This window comes from Tupaia chinensis, unplaced genomic scaffold, assembly GCF_000334495.1.
Source record: "Tupaia chinensis unplaced genomic scaffold, TupChi_1.0 Scaffold146687_1, whole genome shotgun sequence".
Lineage (NCBI taxonomy): Eukaryota > Metazoa > Chordata > Mammalia > Scandentia > Tupaiidae > Tupaia > Tupaia belangeri.
Window position 1 is genome coordinate 2,678,210 of NW_006206544.1, and position 10,210 is coordinate 2,688,419.

The window sequence follows — 10,210 nt, forward strand, 5'->3', positions numbered from 1 at the left end:
CTGAACCTGCAGTCAGTTATGTGGCTTCTGATACTGCAGCCCACCATGCTACCAACTGTGCCACGTAGGCTGGGTCTGTTTTTATTTTCAATTTAAAAAAAAAAATTGTCTTCAGAGGAAGTCTTTGTAATCAAATTCTGAAGCTTTTGATATATTTGGTCCTGGGCAAATATTTTACCCCAAGATTTAGTTTCTTATATATAAAATAAAATTAATAACTACCACATATTTTCATTAGGATCAACCCTAACATATTATATGAGGAATACCTTTGCTCCCAGTAACTGGCATAGAATAGTTTCTGAGTCAATGATGACCACTCTTCACTCTTGGTTACAAAATCTGTTCTAGGTCTTGCTGTTACTATTATTATTATTACTATTATTATTATTATTTGGAGAGGTTTTTGCTGTAGGGTGTGTGCGCTTGCCAGAAAAATAGAGACATAGAGATAGAGAGCAAGAAATCATCCCCCCCAAGGGGGATGGCCACGCCGCAATCCCTTCTCCTCCATTCTCCTCTCGGGATCTTGGGCATGTATGCACAGGTGCCCGGCGTGAGTTTAAGCCATGGGGTCCGGGACTCGAACCACAGTCAACTACATGGGGTCCAGCGACATAGCCATTATGCTAACTGCTGGTCCCAGTGTTATTATTTTAATAGACCTCACACAACATCCCACCAGAGGCATTATTAGTTCACAAAATTTAATGGTTCCTTTTTTGTTTTTTTCTTTTTTTTAGAGATTTTTGCTATAGGGCACATGTACCCACCAGAGAGACAGAAAGTGAGAAATCACCACCCAGAGGGGATGGACACACTGCAATCCCTTTTCCTCAATTCTCTGCTCAGGATTTTGGGCATACACGCTGAGCGTGAGTTTCAAACCACTGAGTCTGGGTATTGAACCACTGTCAACCACGTGTGAGTCCAGTGACACAACCATTACGCCATCTGCTGGTCCCTCAATGAGTTTATTTTGTGGGACTCCAAACTCACCTGCCAGCAATTGGGATGGACTGTCAGTCAACCCCTCAAAATATTACATGAGTTAGTGCTAGGTGGTAACATACCTGGACTCACATGGGAAGGTCCTAGGTTAGAAGCCAGGGCCTCCTTGTACATACCAGGCATGTGTGTCTGCCAGTGATCCTCAGTGGCTGAGGCTGGGAGATAGGTAGGTCACAGTGTAAGGATTCTGCTGTGAGTGCCTCTCTTGCTCTAACTTTTTCTTTCTCTTTTTCTTATAATAGAAAAAGATAAACAAATTTTAAGAAATAAACATATTTAAAAGATTATGTGGATTTTGTGTTTTCCACCAATTAAGGTTGAGACTTAACAAGCATTTGTATCTTATTTTTTCATAGTAATAGTATTGACCGATGTCTTATATCCTATTGATACCTATAATATACATGCTGAAGGCAGTACATTAAGCAGAAATTGGGGATACTTTCTGAAATATATCAAGGTATAACAACATCTCATTTTAAAAACTGGATTAAATATAGAAGCATTATCTATATTTGACATCGTCTGGACAATTTAGTTTAGTTGGTCAGAGCTCCGTGCTAATGTGTCAGGTTTGAATGTTCAGTCTTTCTTGTAGGAATTATAGTCTGATTGATTCTTCGCATGTGCCCTTCGCTCACTTAATTTTTATTTTCTTTTGTTTTAGGCTCACTGACTGACTACAGCTGTAATTGCATCCTACCAGTATACACCATAGCTCGCAAGGTAACTGGTTGATAACTGTGAGTGAATTGATTGCCAACCCTTCCTACTGCTAAAACAAAACCATTTCGTAGCTGTTACTGATGAGTCATAGCACCATCTTCATAGACAAGTGACAACGTTTCATATGGCACTATTTTTCAGTGTAAATGGTAACAAAGATCATGAGGAAACAGAACAAATTATCTTAAACCATTGTCTTATTTACAGATTAAAGAACAAATACGTTTTTTTCACTGGTTTACATTCTGACAAATTAGTTAATTATGCTATTTGCTTCTTCTATGCTCATTCTCCCCTTAGATCTAACATGACTATTCTTTTCTTGAATATTCTTTCTCTTGTTAGATTGTTTATTTTCTCTGAGGGGCAGAATACCTTTTTTTATTATTGTTATTTTGAGGCTGCTAAGTATTTACCTAATTACCCTTCAGAAAATGCTGAAAGACAGTGCAATTGAATAAATGGCTAAATACTGGAAAAGGATTACTGGATAATTATATTATTTCTGGAAGCTTCATTGACTGATTTGTTTTCTTCTTACCTTCACATATTTTTCCTCTAGGTTACTTTTGGGTTTTTTTTTAATGACAGGTTTTCAAGTTTACACTTGGTAATTTTTTTTTCTTCCTGTTTGAAAAACAATTCTGAGAGTATGCAAATGCTCAGATAAATATTATCTTTTCAAAAACACATTAAGAACTTACTAATGTAATTCGTTTATTTATTTATAATGAAAAAAATATCTAACACAGTATTCATTTTGTATTTATGCCTTTCAGTTAATATATAACTTTATAAAACTAAAATCTTATGCAAGTCCAAAAACTGAGTAACTAATATAAGTTAAAGAGCATTGACTGAACAAAAGTAGTACAGGAAGAATTCATTAATTCATTAGATATTCATTCATCATACAACTATTATAAATATAAAGATGAATATGACATAGTATATACCCTCCAAAAATACATACTCTAGCAAAAAAAAAAAATCACATGGAGATGGGAACAATACTAGTGTAATATGGTCATATATAGAGATATATAGAAATAATGAGTCTTTTATAGAGGTACATAGAGACGATGAGAGACCTTATAACCCAATAGAGAATCTAAGCCGGCAGTAATGTATGTTATTTCTTTTTCCATTTGAAATGAATTTGTAATAACTGTTTCCAGGCAAATTGGTTTGGTTAAGTTTTGTGTTGGATTAGCCAATCTTTAAATTTATTTAATTTCTTAGAAACTTATTATCCAGAGGTAGGACAAATGACAGAATATGATGAATGCTAGATTAAAGGGTCACATGCAATTAGCTTGACTGAACAAAAGTAGTACAGGAAGAATTCATTAATTCATTAGATATTCATTCATCATACAACTATTATAAATATAAAGATGAATATGACATAGTATATACCCTCCAAAAATACATACTCTAGCAAAAAAAAAAATCACATGGAGATGGGAACAATACTAGTGTAATATGGTCATATATAGAGATATATAGAAATAATGAGTCTTTTATAGAGGTACATAGAGACGATGAGAGACCTTATAACCCAATAGAGAATCTAAGCCGGCAGTAATGTATGTTATTTCTTTTTCCATTTGAAATGAATTTGTAATAACTGTTTCCAGGCAAATTGGTTTGGTTAAGTTTTGTGTTGGATTAGCCAATCTTTAAATTTATTTAATTTCTTAGAAACTTATTATCCAGAGGTAGGACAAATGACAGAATATGATGAATGCTAGATTAAAGGGTCACATGCAATTAGCATTTGTAAAAAGTGAATTTGAAGAGTGGAATTCAATCCTAAAATGGAGAAGTGATGGCAAAATTAGAAACATGTTCGGAAAACTCAGTAGCACAAGCCTGGCATTGACAATCTGATTCACGGCTTTCTTATTATCTATTCACATTGTTCCTCTAGGGGAAATTTGACAATGATGTCTCGCAAATGTGTTGCCACTTTCAAAGATTCTTGCTAGCATTTTAGCAAAGTGGAAAGCAGTTCTGGCATTTTGGATAAATGGTCCCCAAATCTTTCCTGCCAGACATCTCATTAAGTAGGAAGCCTCAATAGAATAATAAGGGAAAGCAATTTAAATAGAAGTTTGATTCACAACATGATGATTTTTGTAAATAATATTTTGGGAAGTCTCCTATTCTATTCATGGATTTAATTTTCTGTTAGAGTGTATGCCTCTCCTTATCAGTTGTGACCAATAATATCTCTCTGCCACCAACTACTCCTTTTCAAAAAGAATGGACTGAAAATAAAGGTATTGAAATTTCCCATAATTTATAGACTATGCAAGAAATGACTGCCATTTCTGATAGGATTATTTATTCGTTATGCTCCCCATAAGTATTCACTGAAACATTAAATGCTCCTCTCTTGCTATGATGGGACTATTTATTACCAGCATTATAACCCTTCTTTTAACAGTACTATGCTGGTATAATCACCTCTCTGAACCTCTGATTCTTTTCTGAAAGTGGACTCCCGGAGAAAGGTTTTGTGTCTTATTCAGTGTATACATCCTAGTGTCTCCAACCTAACCCCAAACATGTATAAGTGCTTGATCAGTATTTTCAAAGGTATAATATAAGATGGCATCAGTGTTTGATACTGGCTAATATCTACTTATTTTTCTAAATATGTATTTCAACCTGATTATCTTGATCTAATATTCTCAGTTGTTGAAACTAGAGGAAAAGAATCCTGTGCAATCAATCCTCCTCTCTCTGTTGCCTTTGTCCTGTTGCATGTTCTCATTCTCTCTTGGGTGAACTACAAAAATAGCCTTGTTAATAGCACTTGAAATAAGTCAAGAGTCACCACCTTGCTATGCCTGCCATCACTCCCAGAGTGATATTTCCAGCACTCAATCTGGTTATGTCACACGCATGCTCAATATTCTTCAGTGCGTGGTGTTCACTCCACCATGAATCTACATTCCAAAGTCATTTTCCTACACATAGTTCCAGGAGTATATGACAAGTCTGTCTTTTTGTTTTGGTCTCCCAAACACCTCACTTACAGGGTTCATTAAATAGTATTGAATAAAAGCTGCACAATCAAATAAATGAAGATGGCTACTGCAGTCTGCTTGTACCAAAGTCTGGAACAGAGAGCCAATTTGTAGAAGTTTGTAAGGGAGGTATCTGAAAATAGAAATAGGTGTTTTAGAAAAGCATTTTTCATCTTGCCTGATCAGAAAAAATGACCTGAAACAGGCCTATTTAGAAAAGATCTCTGAGAGTTCTAATTAATATCTAGAGGATAGATAACTACTTAGTGTAGACTACGTGGCAGTCTGAACTTTTGAATTTCCTTTTCTGAAGCATAGGGTCCTATGATTCTGGTAGTTGTGTAGAAGCTAATGTGTGACTTGAGATTTACCTGACTGCAGATAAGAGAGAAATGATCAAATCCAAGCATCATCAGATCTAGAGAATTATGACTGATTTCCAAGGAATTTTTTTTGTCAGTAAAATTATTTTATTTTCGTAAATAAAAAGATAACTAATTATACAAACAACACCTTTAGCAGAATATGTCAGCTGTCATTTCCTGGTATGAAATGCATGTAAACACAAATACATAATTACATCTCTTTACAACCTTAACGCAACTTCTCTACATTTGATAATTTCCCAAACTTTCCAACATCATTTCAGAAAATACTGTATATACTGAGATATTTTAGTCATACAGTGTCATTTTTGCTGAGTCGACAGAGTATTTATTACCTGCTTATGTCAGTGTTGCCGATTTTTTATTTTAAGTAATATCAGAATTTACTGCATTTTACAGAAGTACTAATCCTATTACATGTTTCATACATGGTAGTATAATCTCCAAAAAAGTCAATCTGTAAATTTAGTTACTAATTTATCTTAGTACTAGTACCTAAGATAAATTGGTCCCACAAGCAAAGAGTAAGGTGCTGGCATCAAGCTCTGTTGAAGTTTTGTCAGTGAATGCCATACAACAAACATGTGACAGAAATCCTTCTCTAATCCCCTAATTTGTTTATTCATTTAACAGCTATTTAGTGAATAATTATATTCCAGGTGTAGCTCTATGTATTGGAGATACTGTAATACCAAAATCTATAACCTCTGCCTTAATTCAGTTGGTTTGTCACAAGTCACGTGCTTGTCTCTAGAGCCCTCCAGGGGTTTAAGAGTTATTTCATAGTCACTTAGTTCTTATGCAAACTGAAAATAGTAGTTTCCAAATGTTCATTATCTGTATTAAAAGTAAGTGTTCAGCAGTCCTCACAGTGGGAAAATATATTTGCTAACTACACCTCAGATAATGGGCTAATACCCAGAATATAGAGGAAACGCAAAAAAAAAAAAAAAAAAAAAAAAATCAATCCAATTAAAAGATGGGAAAATGAGCTAAACAGATAATTTTCCAAAGAAGACATATGGATGGCCCAAAAGCATATGAAAACATGCTTGACATGTTTTTATCATAGGGGAAATGCAGGTCTAAACCACAAGGAGATACCACTTAACCCCAGTCAGAATGGCTGAGTGTTTTTTTAAATAAGAAGTGCTGACACGGCTATGGTGAAAAGGGACTCTCCTACACTGTTGGTTGGAATGCAAATTAGTAAAACCACTTTGGAGAATGATATAGAGATTCCTCAGAAACCCACAAATAGAACTACCATACCACCCAGTAATTCCACTCTTAGGAATTTACCCAAAGGATAGAAAAACCCTCAGTCAGAAAAAAACTTACACATTTATGTTTATTGCATCATTATTTACAATTGCTAGGACACTGAATCAACCCAAATGTCCAAAACAGATGATTGGATTGAAAAAATGTGACATAGGTACTCTATGGAATACTACCTAACCATAAAAACAAAACAAACAAACAAACAAAAAAGCAGTGAGACCCTGACATATGGTACAAAGTGGACCAATATGGAAGACTTAATGCTTATCGAAGCAACCAGACCATGAGAGACAGACTTTGTATGTCTCCACTCAATATATACAGATTGTCTGCACTCCATAGCAGAAACGGAAAGTTTGAAAAGAATAGAAGCAGGGAGGGCAATGGTAGATACTAGAGATAGTAAGAATGGGAGTAATAAGGGGGTGGATAATAGAGGGAGGGAGAGGAACAAAAAAATGTACATTGAATTGACAAAAAAGAAAGCTATTTATTAATGATAATATATATGGTAATGTCTTTGTCTCAAGTGATATGCATGATATTCATGCTGGAAGAAGCACTGTTGTACACTAAAGACATAAGTGATTAAGTGTAAAATAAAATTTTTTAAAAAAGTAACTATGAAAAAAAGAAAAGCCATCCAGGTTTTTTGATCTGACTCTAACCTCTAAAAGGTTTACCTTCTCTGAAGGTGTGTTAGGGTGACTCAGATGATCAGGCTCTACTTCTCATCTGAGGAAACCCACTTACATCCTTGACTAAGGAGATCATTCTAGACCTAACCCTAAACCTTTGACCACTAAACACTGCACCATTTTGAGTAAAAATATATAGTATCCTTTTTTTTAATTATTTAATTTTTTTTTGTTTTGATTTTTGCTGGAGGGTGTGAACACCCACTGGAGAGTCAGAGAGAGAAAAAGAAAGTGAGAAAACCCTTTCTCCTCCCATGGGAGATGGGCATGCCACAGTCCATTCTCTTCTGTTTCTCCTTTTGGAATTTTGAGCACATACACACATGCTCCCAGAGTGTTTTTCTTCCTTTTTTTTTTTTTTTAAGAAGTTTTTGCCTTAGGGCACATGTGCTCTCCAGAAAGAGAGAGACAGAGATAGTGAGAGGGAAAATAAGAAGTCACCCTGGGGGGATGGCCATGCACAATTGCTTCCCCTCCATTTTTATTCCCATGCCCAGATCTCAGTATCTTGGTCATGCACACACATGCGCCCAGTGTGATTTTCAAGCCACTGCATCTGGGACTCAAACTGTGATCAGCCATGGAGAAGTCCAGCAACATAACTTCTACACCCTCCACTAGGTCCGTTTAGTGTGTTTTTTAAGCTGCCAGGTCTGGAACTCGAACTATCTTGTCGGCCATGTGGGACCCAGCCTCCTTAACCACCATGCTACGTGGTGGCCCATATTTTTTTATCATTATCTTTTGAATTGGATATTTTTTCTACTCATTTTGAAAATCCTATAAATATTTTCAACAGGCTGTGGAAGCAAGATGATCAAGTGGAAAAAAGTGTGAGCTTTGAAAATCAAATCAATTTTTTAAAGAAAATTCTGTATAATAGACAAAATTTAGATTTCTTTGTGTTTCACTTCTATATAGTGCTATTCCTACTTTAAGGAACAGATTATGTTACATACATACAATCCAGTTGCTATATTTTCATAAGGAAATTCTATTAAAGACAAAGTCTGTTAAATGCAAGGACAGTAAAAGACCATATTGAAATAAGTTTTGTTTTAGAATATAACTCTGCATATACAAAGCAGAAAACGAAAGAATAGGCATGGGTTTTTTTATTTTGTTTTGTTTCGTTTTGTTTTAATAGTAAATAGGTCTGTAAGTGTGGATGCTTTGGAAATGGAAGAATTTTGAAGAACAGAGAATGTCATCGTGATTTCTGTATTTCCAAAGACCAAAAGAAGTGTGCTGATCACTAAATGTGAATTAATAGGGAACCAGCAGTTAGCGTAATGGCTATGTCGCTGGACTCCCATGTAGTCAACCGCGGTTCGTGTCCCGGACCCGGTGGCTTAAAATATCTCAAAAAAAAAAAAAATGTGAATTAATAAACATGAACTCTTACACAACATCCCTACAAACTACCTAACTTTTTTGATCGAAAGTTCCACTTTTACTTATAGTTGTAAAAGTAAAACATGGAGAAAACTGGTCTTTATTAGCAATGGTTTAAATATCTATGTGGTAACACAACTGACCTTGGAAAACAGAAAGTCAGAATATCAAAATAAATACCCTTTTTCTCTAATTTATCAGAGTGAAGGAAATTTTTACTAATCCCATGCTATAAATGAAGAGATATAAAGCATTTAATAGGTTCTTGTACTGGGAACATTTTCCTGAGATCTTTGGAAGATAACTGATCAAACTAACATATTTTTAAAACTGGAAGCCTGAAAAGAGAAATGATCTTTCAGAGGTTTCACAAGCCTTATGTTTATGTATTTATCATTATAATTAGGATAATCCCCAGCCCTACCAGGATGCTCACTGTCCACAATGCTTATAGTACAATAGACTTTTTTAATTTTTCCACGTCATGGCACTCATGGAATACAAAATGTGTGTAACACATTGAGGTGAAAAGAGAAGGCTGTCAGGCCTAACCCAGAAGCCCAGAGTCATGCATCACTCTCACTGGCACACCTGGCAGCCTGGTGGCACACCCTAGAGTATGTCAGCATACCAGCTGGGAAGCTCTATGTTTGATTTGAAAGAAATGGTTATGTTGAGAATATTTCATGTTATTTTGTTTAGTTTCCTGGAGACTACATTTTAGCAGACAATATTTCTGTATTTTGTATCTTAGCTTTCTATTGACATAGATTTTCAATGTTTCCAATGATCAAAATTTGGCAGTTCAAAGGAGCAGTTTGAATTTCTGAGGGATTTTACCTAAGTAAAGTAATTATTAGTGATTTTGGGGAAAAGATAAAGCAGCATACCTATAGTTTGATTTGTTTTGTTTTGTTTTGTTTTATTTTAATCGTCAATGTATACACTCACCAGAGAGAGACAGAGAAAGAGAGAGAAAGAGAAAGCACACCCCCATGGAGCATAAGCATGTTGCTGTCCCTTCTCTTCCACTTCTCCATTCTGTCAGAATTTTTGGCAGGCACACTTACCTAGCATATTTTTCAAGCCGTAGGGCTGGGATTCAAACTATGACTGGCCAGGTGAGATCCAGCTCCCTTAACCAGTAGGCTATGAGGCAAGCCCCTACCTTAAAATATTTTATTTTTTAGTTTAAAATGTAATGTTCGATGTTTCTTATCCAACTTGGGCGTAATAATGACATTCTCTAAACAGAATGCAGCATGTCAACTGGATTAACTTTAAAAGGTTTTTAAAGAGGCAAGAAGGAGAGAAAGAGAGAGAGATTAATTTATCAGTTTCCCCCAATGTGTTCAAAATTTAACAATTCTTCCTGTCTAGAAATTGAAATTGTTATATGTAGCTTTAATCTCTCCTACTACAATTCAACTTCATTTTCTTTTTTTATGTCTTAGAGAGTAGAGGGCCCCAAGAGTGTAAGAGAAGTTAAAGAATAACTAGCTCTGTAACTACGATTGGGTAGCATTCACACAACTATAAAATGAAAGCTATTCCACTTGTTCTATCGCCCTTAAATTTTGGCAATAGTGTCCAAGAGTGGAAAATTAAAAAAAAAAAAAAAAAAAAACCTTGTTTTCCAGAGGATAAGGATAATGAGTCTGTCTCTGGGTGT

The 10,210-nt window shown here is 35.2% G+C and overlaps 1 long non-coding RNA gene across 1 annotated transcript in view; it reads left to right on the top strand.

The window, feature by feature from the left end:
* LOC106733959 (uncharacterized) overlaps positions 1-10,210 on the top strand; it is a 123,760-nt gene that overhangs the window by 99,414 nt on the left and 14,136 nt on the right. Inside the window, exon 2 of the long non-coding RNA XR_001369783.1 lies at positions 1,679-1,737. This is a non-coding gene — a long non-coding RNA (uncharacterized LOC106733959). The remainder of the gene's footprint in view (positions 1-1,678; positions 1,738-10,210) is intronic.